The sequence below is a fragment of the Phascolarctos cinereus genome, unplaced genomic scaffold (assembly GCF_003287225.1).
Source record: "Phascolarctos cinereus isolate Bilbo 61053 unplaced genomic scaffold, phaCin_HiC Scaffold_726;HRSCAF=1367, whole genome shotgun sequence".
Taxonomy (NCBI): Eukaryota; Metazoa; Chordata; class Mammalia; order Diprotodontia; family Phascolarctidae; genus Phascolarctos; species Phascolarctos cinereus.
In genome coordinates, this window is record NW_027556098.1 from 190,868,130 (window position 1) to 190,885,515 (window position 17,386).

Below are 17,386 nucleotides of genomic sequence, written 5' to 3' on the forward strand. Positions count from 1 at the left end.
AGAAATGAGAAATGCACACATTTAGAAAACCCACCTCAGATGTTCACATGAACTATTTGTGCACGACCTGTGGTAGAGCTTATAAAGGTTTGATCAGCCACAGCTGGAGGAACTGCAACTTGACTCTTACATGGTGATGTATTTCGGTCCTCTTGGAAAACTAGAGACAATAACTAACTAACCAGTATTTAGAGAAAGTTGCCTAAAGGTCAATCTCATCAATCAAAATGAAATATGCAACTCCTATCACCCGCAGACTTATCATGTCACCTACAGACCACTCCTGATCATTTCTCAATAATATTATGCAGAGAAACTACTGTTTGTCAGTAATTTCCAGTCGTGTTCAACTCTTGGTAACCCCAAACATTTAGGGTTTCTTTGTCAAAGATATTTGAGCAGTTTGCCATTTCATTCTCCAGCTCATTTTACAAATAAGGAAACTGAGGCAAACAGGGTTAAGTGTCTTGTCCAGGGTCACACAGCTAGTAAGTGTCTGAGACAGATTTCAACTCAAGAAGATGAGTCTTTCTGACTCTAAGCCTGACACTCTACCCACTGTGCCACCTAGCTTGGCTGCTGCCAGGCTAGCTAATAAAAGGATCATGCTCAGGACTTCATATCTCAGAATTTCTCTAGATAGTTTCCTAGTCATACAACTAGTAATTGACTACATGTTTCATTTTCTTTTAATCTGGATATTGGTATCACATAGATATAAGTATTATTCATTACAAGATTTAAAAGATGCCTATCTTTTTAAATGAATGTGTGCATTCCTCCTACTTCTGAAAATAAGTACTCCAAACTGCTACGTGATCATAGACTAATACTGATTTTTATGTGAGGGGCCAGGTAAGTGGTGCAGTGTATAGAGCACCAGCCCTGGAGTCAGGAGGACCTGAGTTCAAATCCAACCTCAGACCAGACACTCGATACTTACTAGCTGTGTGACCCTGGGCAAGTCACTTAACCCCAATTGCCTCGCCAAAACAAAACAACAGCAACTAATTTTCATGTGCATATAGGTTGGAAAATTTCTGCTATTTGACAACTTTTATACTTGAGCAATAATGATAATAATTCACATTTATATCATGACTTAGTTTGTAATTATGAAAATTGCCATAGTGTCCTATGGTTTTGTTTGTTTTGTATTTGGAGGAAAGGTGACAATTGTGAACAAGGTAAGTGGAGGAAATGAGCATGAATTGGAACAATTTGAATTACTCAGTAATAACTCTCAGGGAAAGAGTGATTGCCAGCCAATTCTGCTACATGGTTAGTTGACAACATGTTATGGAAAGGTCTTTATTTTGAGGAAAAGTAAAATAAAATGAATTACCACATAATTTGCCTTTTAAACAAATGTTTAATCTCTAAATTATAGTATATTAGAAGCCCAGAAAGTAGATAGATTAGACAAGTGATTATAGGAATATATTTGTTTTTTTTCCCCCAAAGGACACAGGATTATATATTTCTTGAAAGCAAGAACAATGTTTTAAACATCTCTTTTATTCCCTAAATTACCCAGAGCACTGCTTTTGACCATATGACCATGGTCTTAACAAGTATTTTTCATGTATTTCAAAAATTTTTGAGTAATCTTCCAATCAAACAGAATGGACATCCATACCCTTCTAGTGTGTTTCAGGAAACCCTTAAAAAGACTAAAATGTCATGCACTGCTGAAAATGACCGTGGCAACTGAGGCCCTAAATATTGAGGAAAAAAAAGAAGAAAAGAAAAGAAGAAAATATATTTATTACTAAAAATTTGGGAGAAGAGGGGAGTGACAAAACATTTATGAAGTGTCTAATATGTGCCAGACTAAGTGTTAACAGACCTGGAAGTTAGGAACTACTGTTATCTGTTGTAATATTGAGAAAACTGAGGTAAAAAGAGGTTAATTGACTTTTCCAGGGTCATATATCTAATAGGTGTCTGAGGTGAATTTGAACCCACAACTTCCTGACTCTGGAGTCTCCTTTATCCACTCCACAAGCACAAAGAGAAAGGTCATCTCAAAGAATTAGACAAGTAAATGAAGTGACTGAAAATGACAGCAGAGGAAAGGGGAACATACAATATTACCTGGTTCTCTTCCCAAACTGCTCAAAGATCTAAAGAAGAGTGACAGACTGATTGGTAATAAGGAAATAGCAAAAAAAAAAGAAACCACAATGAGTCATTTTTCTGGCCCTAGATCAGAAGAATTGTGGCAAAAGAGAAGGTTAAATATAAGGTATTTCTGACATCAAAGCAGGATCATGAATTCAATTGCCTGGCATAGACTGGGTGGAGGGAACACGTTGTAGCTCTGTGGTTCTGACATAAGAAAGAGATCTCAGACTTTTACCAAAGGTGAGTGACAAGGGTAAAGGCTTTGGACCAGTGGTTTGCCTATAGCTCTGTTGATTTTAGCCTGAAGAATCTTTGAGCTAACTGACAGTGAATGGATATAGCAAACATCTACTAGAGCTACACCCAATGACAAGTATATAGTGATGTTATTTAGAATCAAAACAGAGTTCAAAACATGAAAAAGCTCAGGGCATGAGAACACAATGACCAGATTGTACCCTGTAGGAAATCACTTAAGGCATGAAAAAAATTTACAGCTTCTTGGCCTGACTTGTTCCTGAGATTCTTAAAGAACATATGAGTTAATCAACTGACCAAAGAACAAATTAGCCACATGAAATAATTTTGACCAGCTCTATATGAAGATTTGACAAAGATCCAACATTTCCTCTAGAAAGTGTGCAAAATCTGGCCCTAACACAAAGTCTCAATTCAGGAAGTAAAGCTAGAAGAATGAGTAAACAAAAGCAAATCAATGACAAAAAATGTTTTAGGGAGACAGAGAGGGCTACCCATGGCACAAAATCAGAGCAAAAAATAACTCCCAAATACTTACAGGTAAATCTTGAAAGAAAAACACAATTTGGCAACATGGTCAATGAGAATTCCTAGAGAAATGAAGTAAGACTTAAAAAAAAGTTAGAATGTTATAAATTAAATGAGACCTCCAGTTGAATGAAATGAAGAGGGAGTTGGAAATAGGAGCGCTTGAGAAAAGTCTTGAAAAGTGAAATAGAAGTTTAGTGAAAGGGAAACCAGCAAAAAATGGCAGAGTATGAGAAATCAGTATAGCACAGCTTTTTCCCATAGTATTCCAACAAAGATTAAGAAAGCCCATCAAATCAAGTTGTGATTGGAGAATCTAAGGAAAAAATAACAGAGTCATTTTTTTCTAGGTAAGGACAGTTGGAGACATGGAGGTCTTTGAGTACTGTGGTGTAAATCTAGGCAAGAGAGTGCTGTGTGGAGCTTTTCTGATCTATGTGATAATAAACTTTAAAAGATAGGTGATGAACTGAGCCCTTCAATCCCTGTTCCTTCTAACTTCATCATCAAATTGAGATTGTTCTCTTCAAAGTTACAAATAATCTATTTACCCAATCTAATGCTCTTTCTCCATCCTCATAGATCTTAACATTTCTGCCGTCTTTAAAACTGTTGATTAACTTCTTCGTGATGCTTTCTTTTCTCTAAGATTTTTTTTGTTTTTTTCTTTGCTTGTTAGTTTTGTTTTCATGATAGTGCTCTCTCTGATTTCTTTTCCCCCTCCTACAAATTTGACTAATTTTCAGTCTCCTTTGCTGCATCCTCATCCAGGTCAGGTGTGCTAATTGAGGGTTTCTGTCTCTGTCTTGTGCCCTTTTCTCTTCTTTCTCTATACTGCTTTACTTGGTAATCAGATTTGTGCCTGTCAATTTAATTAACATCATTCTACTGATGATTCTTAAATCACATATTGAGCTTTCATCTCTGCTACACTTCCGTCATGCATCTCTGTCTATTGGAAATGTTGGACTGGATGTCTTGTATACATCTTAAAATCAACAAATCCAAAACTGAACTTATTACCTTTTCCCCTTCCCATTTCCAAACTGTGCTATCATCTTCTCATCACCAATGCTCACAAAGTAGATGTTATCCTCAACTCTCTCTCACCATTCCAAATATATATGTTTCAAAAGCCTATCAATTTTAACTTCATAAGCTCTCTCAAATATGCCCCCTGCTTTTTGCCGACATGGTTATTACTCTGGTAATAACCTTATACCTGGACTGTTGTAATTGCTTACTATTTGGGCTCCTTGCCATAAGTCTCTCCTCAATAAAGTTCCTCTACCATTCAGTTGTCAAAGTGATCTTCCTAAAACTCAAATCTGATCATGTCTCCCATCTATTCATTAAATTTCGATGGCACCCTATCACCTCCAGGATCAAATAGAAAATATTATTTTTTTTTTAATTTTAAGGCCTGCCCCCTCAATACACTTTTCCATTCTTGTTACATCTCCCAATTGCCACTCATTACTCTGTGATTCAGTGACACTGATCTCTTTTTTGTTCCCTGAACAAGATAGTACATCTTCCAATTATAGTTATTTTCACTCACTATTCCCCAAGCCTGGAATAATTGTTTTCCCAATCAATGTCACTTGGCTTCACTGGTATTCTTTAAATATCAGTTAAAATCCCATCTGCTATAGAAAGCCTTCTTCAATTCCCTTTAATTTTCAGGCCTTCCTTCTGTTGATTATCTCCAATTTATCTTTAAAATATCTAATTTATACATCATTATTTGTATGTTGTGTGCCTCATTAGACTCTATGTTACTTTAAAGTAGGGAATGTTGTTGCCTTTAACTGTCCCCTCAACACTTCACACAATGTCTGGCACATAATACATACAAAATAAATGTTTGTTGATTAATTGTCATATGAACAACAGTTGAAAGACCTGAAATTATTTAGCCAGGAGAAGAAAAGCCTTTGGGGGCTACATGAAATCTTTCTTCAAGTATTTATAGGGCTGTCACATATAAGAGCATAGACTTGCTCTTCTTTGCTCTAGCGGGTTAAGAGCAGTAGCTAGAAGTTGCAAAAAATCAAATTAAGACTCACTATAAGGAAAACTTCCTAATAATAGAGCTGAACATAAATTGCCTTCAAACAAAAGTTGAATGATTGGCCACCTCTTAGGAAATATATAAAGAGACAGTTTTCTTTTTTTCTATACTTTCCTTTCTTTTTCTTTTCTTTTCTTTTACTTTTCTTCTTTTTTTTTTTTGGTATAGGTTTGAATAGATGGTTCTTGTGGTCCCCTCTAACTAAAGGTCAGTATGTCTGTGATTGCTAATGTTCTTATGTTAAAAGAAAAATGTGAATATCTAAATGGCAACAGATGTTGAATGTATTTGTAGGACACACAGACACTGCCAAATAGACAGTTTACAAATGTGTCATTGTTAAGAAGGCTTCAGGTCAGGGATTATTTGGTTTAGTGTCCATCCTACTTCATCATGGCTATTCTGCCTCTCCTGTCACATTTGAAAATGAAAAGAAATAGCAAAGTGAGAAAAAGGTAAAGGAACATGATCTAATTTCACTTGTCCAAAGTAGAATATATTTCTTTTTAGTAGTGATATTAGTGAGCAGGCAGGACAGATTAGACAGATCATTGGCTTTAGAATCTGAACAATTAAAGTCAAGTCTAGCACTGCCACTTCTGAGCCAGCATGACCCTAAGCAATTCCCTTTACTGCACTAGGCTTTAGTTTTCTCAACCTTAAATTAGAGATGGATCAGATCACCTGTCACTTCATTGAACTATTGTGAGGGAAATGCTTTGTAAACCATCAAGTGCCATAGAATAGAAATGTTCACACAATTTTTAGCAGGTTGACTTTTTTGTTTGTTTGTATTTTACCCTCACAGTCTTGAAAATCTTAACTTGCACTCTATTTTAACTTTGATATAATATCTCCTTCTCTTGAACACCATGACTATCCATGGAGAATAAATCCATTCCCTATAATCATGTGAAGTGAGCTGACATATAAAAAAAAGATATTTTCCATTTCTGTGTTTTTTCTTCTCTATTTCCTGGAAATATGAATTGGAATTTTATAAGTATTTAATTGAATCAATGTTTAATGGGTCTGTTTGGAACATATAAAAAAGTATTACCCTTTTAAGATTATTATCATCTCAATAGTGGGGAATAGTAACTTTTCTGAATTTGCCTAATAATTCGTTTAATAAGGCTTCACACAACACTAACCTTCTTTCCTTCTACCATGACTTACACTAAGTTAAATGGATACTGGAAAAGTTATCTAGCTCTCTGTGTTTCAATGCCCTTTTCTGAGTAAGAGGATAGTTTGAACTATAATAGTAGCTAACATTTATGCACCATTTACTATATGCTGGGCACCGTGTTAAGCACTTTACAATTATTACCTCATTTAACTCTGCATTGTAGGTTTAATAGTTATCTTAATTTTACTGTTGAGGAAACTGAGGCAAAAAGAAAACAAGTGACTTGCCCATGGTCACAAAGTTATTATGTGTCTGAAGCTAGATTTGAACTCAGATCTTCCTGATTCCAGTCCTGATACTCTATCCACCTCACCACTGCATCACTTCTCTGAGGTCTTTTTCAATTCTAAATCTGTTATCTTTATATTCTACTCGAGTTTGTGCAGGTAGAAAGGTAATGGAGTAGTTAAACTTTGACTTTCCTTCATGAAGCCTGGGGACATTGAGATTAAGAATCTGGAGTTTCCTCTGAGATGGAAATGAATCCTGCTTGTGCTTTTGTAGCCCCAGTGGGACATTTAATACTTTCAGTTTCTTTACCAAAGGCAGGGGGAATCAAGGAACACAAGCCCTTTGAATAAAAGGAGAAAGAGAAGCTTGGTCAGGGGAGACTCCAGGGACAACCACTAAAAGATGGATCAGGGAAAAAAGAGGGAATGTGATGACTATCATATACATTTCACTGAAGACCAGAGTAACTTTCAAAGACTTCTTTTGACATTGTAACCTTTCCCTTTGGTTATTTTAAACCCCTGTTTCCCAGGAGTTACTAAGTGTGAAATTCCTGATAAAATCTAAAGCTGGATTGTGTGCTTATTTTCGAGGCAGTAGTTGTGTGAGGGGAATAGGGGAATTGAAAATATGGGCCCATTTCTGTGGCTAAGAGCGTTAGTCAGACGGAATGGAGTACAAGGATGCAAGGGCCATAGGAGGAAAACTACTGGACTCTAAGGTCCAGGAGTGGGCCTCAGGGAGCCAAATTGAGACTAAGGAATATTTCCATATATTTCCTACCATTTTTATTTAAGGGGTAGCAGTTGCATTCCAAGCTATACAGGCAAGCAAAATTCCCAGGAGAGAACCTTAAGCACCCGAATCCAAGACAGAAAAAATAATTAGTATATATGGAGAAAATGGGAAATTAAAGTTAGAGCTGGAAGGGGGGTTAAATTAGCACACTCTTCTCTTCCCTGAAAAAAAAAGTAACAAAAAAAAATGCAATGATATTTGGGCCAGACCAAATGGAAGTAGGATTTCAGGGGAATCAAATTTTCTTGAGCTACTGTGTTATTTCCATTTCACAGGATAACCTATTTAACCTACACATAACTATTTTTTGCATATTTGTTTGCATAACAACTCCACCATTAGATTGTGACATCCTGCAGTACAGGAACTGAGTTTTGCTCTCAGCACCCAGATGGACACATAGTAGATGCTCAATAAATGCTAATTCATTAATTTCCTGATTGTTAATGCAGTATGATAATCTTCATTTTTCATTCCTGGAGTTTCATATTCCAAACTTCCTTCTTCAAACACTTTTGTGACTTTAACAGTAGGGAAACAGAACATTTTTAGGAATGACTAATGTGGAAATTGGTTTTGCTTGACTACAGATAAGCAAGAAAAAATTGTATAAGTATTTGGCTTTTTCTTTCATCTGTACAATTGACCACTGATTTACTCAGCTCTATTTCAGGAATAAATTAATAAATGAATATTAATTGTACAAATGTGTGCCTTACAAATGACTTGGTCAGCTATTTTTGGCTATATTTATATTAGTTATAGTGTCCCTGTGGTTGATGGAGAGAAAGAAGGGGCAGACACAGTCCAGACTACAGACTGACTGCTTCTAAAGTCTCTCCTCCCATTCAGTCCCTGAGAATATGCCCAGCAACAACAATCAGATAGAAAGATAGGTACCTAAAACATCTGGACTTTGAATTAGGGTTCAAGTCTATTATATGAATAAGCCACTATCAATATGTGCCCACCAGTCTACAGGGCAAGAGAGCCTTTCACATTTTTATATGCTTGTGAGTAATGAACTATCTGACTCACAATCTTTTATTCATTTATATTTATATTCCCTCTCAGTTTATCCTCACCCATGACTCCCTCATACATGTTCAATCTCACCATGAGCATCTCCATTGCTCTTTGTATGATGCTTAACTTAAATTCTTTACAGACTATAGAATTAGGATTCACAGCCACATAAAATTATCAGGAGAATTTTGTTATTTAAAAAAAAATTAAACTTTAATTAAGGGAGAAATTTAATCTAATTTCATGTCATCTTTTCTCCATTTTTTTTTTGTTTCTTTGATCCTTGATTTTATTTGGTTCTCTACTTTAAGTTGATGATCTGACTATATACACAGTGAGCTAATTTAAGAATGATTCTCAGGGCAGCTAGGTGGCACAGTGGATAGAAGACTGGCCCTGGATCAGGAGGTTATGAGTTCAAATCTGGCCTCATACACATGATACTCACTAGCTGTGTAACCCTGGCATGTTATTCAACCCTGACAGTTTTTTTCCTCACAAAAAAATGATTTTCAGATCCATATGAGTCATTTCCTGTTTATTAAAATATAATTATTTTTTTATGTTATTTGATATTTGTGTCCAATTCTTTCCTTGAAGAAAAAAGGTATCGTGTACATACATGAGATTTCTTTGCTATCAAAACATCTTTAGCACCTCTCATTCCTTATTTTCTCCTGAAACATATCTTTAAATATAATTATGTTTATATTATGATGAATTTATATTAATAATAACACTATGATAAATTTATATTACAATAAATATAATATAGACTATCTTTGCCAAAGTCCATGTTTACATGGAAGCTTTTATTTTGGTCCATACTTGTGATTTAATTTGTCTGAACTCCTAGAGAGAGGCCCTTTTCCAGTGCAGACTAGCTATAATTCTCTGGGCATAGCCTTAGAGAGTTTCTGAGAACATCAGAAATTAATACTGGAGTGTCAAAGAAAAGACTTCTACTCAGGTCTTCCTGACTTTGTGGCCTGCTCTTTAACCACCATTTGACGCTGCCACTCAAACTATATATTGATTATTTTTGAGAGTTTTATTAAATTCCATATAGAATTTCCCCATGTCTTCATCCTTTAAAAAAAAAAAGACGTTGGTTGACATACAAGCTATAAATCATTTCCACTTTTGACTTCTTCTTAATGTTTACTATGATTCCTATAACATGTGATCACCAAAAGCCCTTATGAGATATATTTTCCGTGCCTTTAAATACAAAATAAAATGAACCCCACTAGATTTTTTATTCAACCCTGTAAAGACAATCTATAGGCCATCCTTCCAGTTAGCTTCAATTTCACATTATCTCTCTGTTTTCTTCACACCAATGGTGTATAGTTTCTCTGTGTACTAATTGGTCACTAGAAAAAGACTTCATATTTGGAATATTAGCAGGTATAGTAATGTTTATTGATAGTCTAAAATTGTATGATTGTGAACACTAAAATAATACAAAGTTGAAAATAAATACCTGAGAGGTAACTATAATTTATAAAATACATATGGATAGAAAGTTTATTCTTAAGTGGGGAAGGATCAGAAAAGGCTTCCTAGAGAGCACTGTATAAATTCATTCAAAAAATGTTAAGCATAGATTATGTATCAAGTTCTCTACTAGATATTGAGTACAAGCAATGTTTAGGTAAAATATTTCCCACCAGCTGACCTGCTTGATTTTGATGCTAGAACAGTATGTTTCATCACCAGAATAAACTCATCCTCAGAAGTCATATCATCAGGGCCTCCTCAGTACCCTCACTTGCATCTCTCATCAGATCATAGAGGTATAGGGCAAAGCAAAAAGCAAAACAAAACAAAACAAGAACACTCCAAAGGAGGGCCCAGAATTTTTAATTCTTCATTTCCAAGCAGTTTTTCTGTTTTGTTTTGACTTCCTTCCCCTTGGCAGCTGTACCCTACAGCACCTGTCTCCTTTTCAGTTTCCTTTTGTGTCCTGTCTGCCTCCCCCATTAGACTGTAAGTTCTTTGAGGGAAGAGACTGTCTTTGCTTTCATTTCCTCAGTGCATAACATAGTGGCTCTCACATGGTAGGCTCATAATAAATATCTATTAACTATTTATTTAATATTGTCCTTCCCTTTATGGAGACTTATATTTGGTAAGACGATAAGGGAGATTCAGAGTATAACAACAACAATAATAACAAGATATAGAAAGTGCATTGGAAAGCTGAAAAAGAAAGTGCTTTGTGAACTGCTGCAGGAAGATCGTTATGAACTAGGAGATTCTATTGAGGTTTCACTAAGGAGGTGAACTTAGTGCGGGGTTTAAAGGGATACCTTTGCTTTCAATAGGTGAGAACACATGCATTCCAGGGATAGGGAAAATGAGGAGACAAGTCATAAAAAATGGGAAAGTTCAAGGTGTTTTAGCAAAAGTTAAGGGAACCTTGGAAAGTTCCATTTGACTGGAACAAATTAAAAGATGGAGGGAAGTAAGTAATCATTTAGGTGAAAAAAATAGACAGAATGATACTGAATTATGGAGAAATTTGAATTACAATTTCAACTATTTTGAATTTTCATCACTAGGTAAACTGGAGACATAGTATATATTTTATCAATAGACTGGCATGACCAGATCTTTTCATAATAAAGTTTATTCTTATAGCAGTGTTAATTATGGATTAAACTGATGAATAAATTTTCACATGATCTAGTTCTTGAAGAATGGTAAACATTGCAGCAAGTGGACATGGAGTATGAGAGGTTATCCCAGGCAAAGAGAACAAGATTAATCAAGACAAAAAACAAAAATGGATGGGTACAGCTTTTGAGACTGAGTAGGACAGAGGGGATGATTGAGGGTAGTTTCTACGTTTACATTGAAAGTAGTATCATTCAGAAGTCATGACAGATACATGCATTTAACCTTACTTTAATCAAATGAAGCTTTTCTTTACATGTCTACTGTGACCTTAATATAGATTTATGTTTTATTTATTTTTTCCTCTTTGAAATCTAGGACAATTGGTCTCATGTGCTGTTTTTTTTTCCCCTTGCCCTCACTTCCCCTAGCCCTTCTTAACTACTGCTTTATGTTTGCTCAAAATGTAGTAAAAATATCCTTATCTATTTAGATGCAAAATCCTTATACACTTACAGGCAACAAATAAACAAAAAAATAGATAAGTAGATAGATAGATAGATAGATAGATAGATAGATAGATAGATAGATAAACAAATAAAATTTTTTACTGGAAAGTCCTTATGACTTTATTAAACTGTACATGTTAGATAATCTTGTCCATTAAGATTGGTGATCCACAGCAGTGGAAGCCCTAGGTTCGAGGTTTCATCATTGGCTCATGCAAGCATTTATCTAATTTTTCCCTAGCAGTTCAACTACATGATTTTTTTTAAATTTTATTAATTTATTTTGATTTATAAACAATCACTTCCATACGCTTTTGAGTTGAAAATTTTTTCTCCCCCTTTCTCCCCCCACACTCCCAAAACGGCTTTATATTTACATTCCTATTATACATATTTTCACGTTAGTGAAGTTGTAAGTAAAAATTAAAACCAATAGAAGGAACCATCAGAAAGATGAAGCAAGACTCAACAGAAGGTTAAAATAAGTGATAGCAATTTGACTTCCATAGTTCTTTCTTTGGATAAGGACAGCATTTTCCATCCCGAAGCCTCTGGAGATGTCTTAGATCCTTGTAATGCTGAGAAGGGTTCAGTTTAACAATATTAGTCATTGCATAGTGTGGCTTTTATTGTGTACAAAGTCCTCAGCATTTTCCACTCAGCATCAGAACCACATAAGTCTTTCCAGGTTTTTATGAAGTCAGCCAGTTCATCATTTCTTATAACACAGTGGTATTCCATTGCATTCATATTGTACAACTTGCTCAGCCATTCTCCAATTGATGGGCATCCTCTCAATTTCCAATTCTTTGCCACCACAAAAAGAGCTGCTATGAACATTTTTGTACATGTGGGTCCTTTTTCCATTTGTATGATCTCTTTGGGATATAGTCCTAGGAGTGCCATTGCTGGATCAAAGGGTATGCACATGTTTTTAGCCCTTTGGGCATAGATTTAAATTATTCTCCAAAATGGTTGGATCATTTCACAAGTCCATCAACAATCTATTAGCATTCCAATTTTCCCACATCTTCTCCAACATTTATCATTTTCCTGTTTTGTCATGTTGGCCAACGTCATAGGTGTGATCTGGTACCTCAGAGTTGTTTTGATTCACTTTTCTCTAATCAATAATGATTTGGATAATTTTTTCCTGTGACTATAGATGGTTTTAATTTCTTCATCTGAGAACTGTCTGCTCGTATCCTTTGACCATTTATAAATTGGGGAATGGCTTGTGTCTTATAAATTTGTCTTAATTCTCTACATGTTTTAGAAATGAGGCCTTTATCAGAGAGACTGGTTGTAAAAAATTCTTTCCCAATTTCTACCTTCCTTCTAATGTGCATGGCTTTGTTTGTGCAAAAAACTTTTCAATTTAATGTAATCAAAATTATCCATTTTGCTTTTCATAATTTTCTCTATCTCCTGTTTGGTTATGAATCCTTCTGTTCTCCATGCATCTGATAGGTAAAGTATTCCTTGTTCTCCCAGTTTACTTATGGCATCAGCCTTTATATCTAAGTCATAAACCCATTTTGACTTTATTTTGGTATATGGTGTCAGATTTGGGTCTATGCCTAGTTTCTGCCATACTCTTTCCCAGTTTTCCCAGCAGTTTTTTTCAAAGAGTGACTTCTTATCCCAGAGGCTGGGTCTTTGGTATTATCAAATAATGGATTACTATAGTCACTGACTGCTGTGTCTTGCATGTTTAACCTATTCCACTGATCCACCTCCCTATTTCTTAGCCAGTACCAAGCAGTTTTAATGATTGATGCTTTATCATACAATTTAAGATCTGGAATTGCTAGGCCACCTTCCCCTGCATTTCTTTTCATTAGTTCCTTTGATATTCTGGACCTTTTGTTTTTCCAAATGAATCTTGTTATTATTTTTTCTAACTCTTTAAAATAATTTTTGGTAGTTTGATTGGTATGTCATTGAATAAGTAAATTAGCTTAGGTAGGATTATCATTTTTATTATATTAGCTCGGCCTACCCATGAACAACTGATGTTTTTCCAATTATTTAGATCTGATTTAATTTTGTGAAAAGTGTTTTGTAATTGTGTTCATAGAGTTCCTGGGTTTGTATTGGTAGGTAGACTCCTAAATATTTTATAACATCTACAGTAAGTTTAAATGGTATTTCTCTTTCTATCTCTTGCTTTTGGGCTTTGGTGGTAATATATAGAAATGCTGGTGATTTATTTTATAGCCTGCAACTCTGCTAAAGTTGGTTATTATTTCAAGTAGTTTTCTACTTGATTCTCTAGGATTCTGTAAGCATATCATCACGTCATCTGAAAAAAGTAATAGCTTTGTTTCTTCTTTGCCTATTCTAATGCATTCAATTTTTTTTCTTCTCTTATTGTTAAAGCTAACGTTTCCAGTAAAATATTGAATAATGGTGATAATAGCCATCCTTGTTTCACCTCTGATCTTATTGGAAATGCTGCTAGCCTGTCCCCATTACATATAATGCTTGCTGAAGGTTTTAGATATATGCTATTCTTTATTAAGGAAGGTAGATATACTATGCTTTCGTGTTTTAATAGGAATGGGTGTTGTATTTTATCAAAAGCTTTCTCTGCACCTACTGAGATGATCATGTGGTTTCTGTTGGTTTTGGTGTTGATATGTTTGATTTTTCTGATTCTATACCTAATATTGAACCATCACTGCATTCCTGGTATAAATCCTACCTGGTCATAGTGTATTTTTCTTGTGATAAGTTGCTGCAATCTATTTGCTAGCATTTCTTTTAATTTTTGCATCTATATTCATTAGAGAAATTGGTGTATAATTTTCTTTCTCTATTTTGACTCTTCCTGGTTTAGGTATCAACACCATATTTGTATCATAAAAAGAATTTGGTAAGACTCCTTCTTCACCTATTTTCCCAAATAGTCTATATAGTATTGGAATTAATTGTTCTTTAAATGTTTGATAGGATTGGCATGTAAACCCATCTGGCCCTGGAGATTTTTTCCTAAGGAGTTCATCAATGGGTTGTTCAATTTCTTTTTCTGAGATGGGGTTATTTAAGTATTTTACTTCCTCTTTGGGTTAATATGGGCAATATGTATTTTGTAAATATGTATCCATTTCACTAAAATTGTCAAATTTGTTGGCATATAGTTGGGCAAAATATTTCCAAATCATTGTCTTAATTTCCTCTTCCTTGGTGGTAGCTTGCCTTTTTCATCCTTGATACTAGTAATTTGTTTTTTTCTTTTTTTAATTAAATTAAAAGATTTATCTATTTTATTGTTTTTTCATAAAACCAGCTCTTAGTTTTATTTATTAGTTCAATAGTTTTCTTAATTTCAATTTTATTAATTTTTCCTTTGGTTTTCAATATTTCTAATTTGGTGTTTAGTTGAGGATTTTTAAGTTGTTCTTTTTCTAGTTTTTTTAGTTGTTTGCCCAATTCATTGCTCTCTTTTTCTATTTTATTTATGTAAGCATTTAGAGATATAAAACTTCCCCTAAGAACTGCTTTCACTGCATCCCATAAGTTTTGGTATGTTGTCTCATTATTGTCATTCTCTTGAATGAAATTGATTGTTTCTATGATTTGTTGTTTGACCCAATCATTTTTTAGGATTAGATTATTTAGTTTTCAATTATTTTTAGTCTATCTTTCCATGGCCCTTTATTACATATAATTTTTATTGCATCATGATCTGAAAAGGATGCATTTAATATTTCTGCCTTTCTGCATTGGATTGTGAGGTTTTTATGCCCTAGTACATGGTCAATTTTTGTGTATGTGCCATGTACTGCTGAGAAAAAAGTATATTCCTTTCTATCCCCATTCAGTTTTCTCCAGAGGTCTATCATACCTAACTTTTCTAATGTTCTATTCACCTCCTTAACTTCTTTCTTGTTTATTTTGTGGTTAGATTTATCTAGTGCAGAGAGGGGAGGTTCAGGTCCCCCACTAGTATAGTTTTGCTGTCTATTTCTTCCTGTAACTCCCTGAACTTCTCTCTAAGAATTTGGATGCTATACCATTTGGTGCATATATGTTTAGTAATGATATTACTTCATTGTCTATGGTGCCTTTTAGCAGGATGTAGTTTCCTTCCTTATCTCTTTTGATTAGATCTATTTTTGCTTTTGCTTTGTCTGAGATCAGGATTGCTACCCCTGCTTTTTCTACTTCGGCTGAAGCATAATATATTCTGCTCCAGCCTTTTACCTTTACCCTGTATGTGTCACTCTTTTTCAAATGTGTTTCCTGTAAACAACATTGTAGGATTATGGTTTTTAATCCATTCTGCAATCTGTTTCTGTTCTACGGGAGAGTTCATCCCATTCACATTCACAGTTATGATTACTATCTGTGTCTTTTTCTCCATCCTTTCCCCCCATTTATGCTTTTCTTTCTCCTTTTTCCTTCCCCCGCTTCACTAGTGTTTTGCTTTTGACCACCACCTCCTTCAGTCCCCCCTCCCTTTTATTATCTTTTTCTCTTTTCTTCCCCTTTACACTTACTGCTTCTTCTCTCCCTTCCTTTTCTTTCCCCCTCCCTTTTCTTTTCCTTTTTCCCTCCTACTGCCTATAGGGCAAGTTAAATCTCTATACCTGACTGATTATGTTATGCCCTTCTTGAGCCAAATCTGAGGAGAGTAAGGTTAAAACAATGCTCTCCCCATCTCCCTTCATTCCCCACAGGATTTTGTGTCTTTTCCTGTAATGTAATGGACCCTTGTCTGCCTCCTCCTTTCTCAGTACATTTTCTAAGATTAGATTGATCCCCTTATTTGGATCCATTTAACCCATTTGATTGTTTTTATCATTACATCAAAGTCAACTAATATCCACACTCTTTTTGTATACTCCTTTAACATGGTGTAATAGCAATACAGTTCTCAGGGGTTGCAAGTGTCATATTTCCTTGTAGTGGTTTAAACAGCCCATCCTTATTAACAACATATTGTATCTTTCTGTCCCATTTACCTTTTTATGTCTTTCTTGAGTCCTGTACTTGAAGATCAAATTTTTTGTTGAGCTCTGGTCTTATTATGAGGAAAGTTTGGAAGTCTCCTATTTCATTGAATATCCATCTACTGCCTTGAAAAATGATGCTCAGGAGTCCAGAGTAGTTGGGGGTATACTTGCAGATCCTTTGGGGACATCTTAAATGCTGGTACCATGTCTATTATGTCTTATAATGGAGGGGTCATCATGGCCATGAAGGGGAAGAACTGTGTGGCCATTGCAGCAGACAGACGCTTTGGCATCCAGGCCCAGATGGCGACCACTGACTTCCAGAAGATCTTCCCCATGGGTGACCACTTATATATTGGCCTGTCTGGGCTAGCCACCAATTCACAGACCATAGCTCAGTACCTCAGATTCCGGCTGAATTTATATGAACTGAAAGAAGGATGACAGATCAAGCCTTATACCCTTATGAACATGGTAGACAACCTTCTCTATGAGAAATGGTTTCTTCCCTACCACACTGAGCCAATCATTGCTGACTTGCACCCTAAGATCTTTGAGCCCTTTATTTGTTCCTTGTACCTCATTGGCTGTCCCATTGTGATGGATGACTTTGTGGTCAGTGGCACCTGCTCGGAGCAGATGTATGGGATGTGTGAATCCCTCTGGGAACCAGATATGGAACCTGAAAACCTCTTTGAAACCATCTCCCAAGCCATGCTGAATGCTGTGAATTGGGACGCTGTGCCAGGAATGGGGGTGATTGTCCATATCATTGAGAAAGACAAGATTACTACTCGGACTCTGAAGGCACGGATGGACTAACCTTTTCCACCCATTTTCCTTTCCCGGAACCAATTAATCTTTTCTTAAAAAAATAAGGTAATAAGATACCTCTTCTAAAAAGAAGAAAAAGAAGAAGAAAATTGATGCTCATTTTTCCTGGGTAATTGATCCTTGGCTGCATTTCAAACTCCTTTGCCTTACAGAATATCATGTTCTTTGCCCTTTGGTCTTTTAATGTAGAAGCTGCAAGGTCTTGTGTAATCCCTACTGTGGTTCC

The 17,386-nt window shown here is 35.4% G+C and overlaps 1 pseudogene; it reads left to right on the forward strand.

Moving 5' to 3' along the window:
- Positions 1–16,530: 16,530 nt before the first annotated feature.
- LOC110213336 (proteasome subunit beta type-3 pseudogene) lies at positions 16,531–17,167 on the forward strand (annotated as a pseudogene).
- The last annotated feature ends 219 nt before the right edge of the window (positions 17,168–17,386 follow it).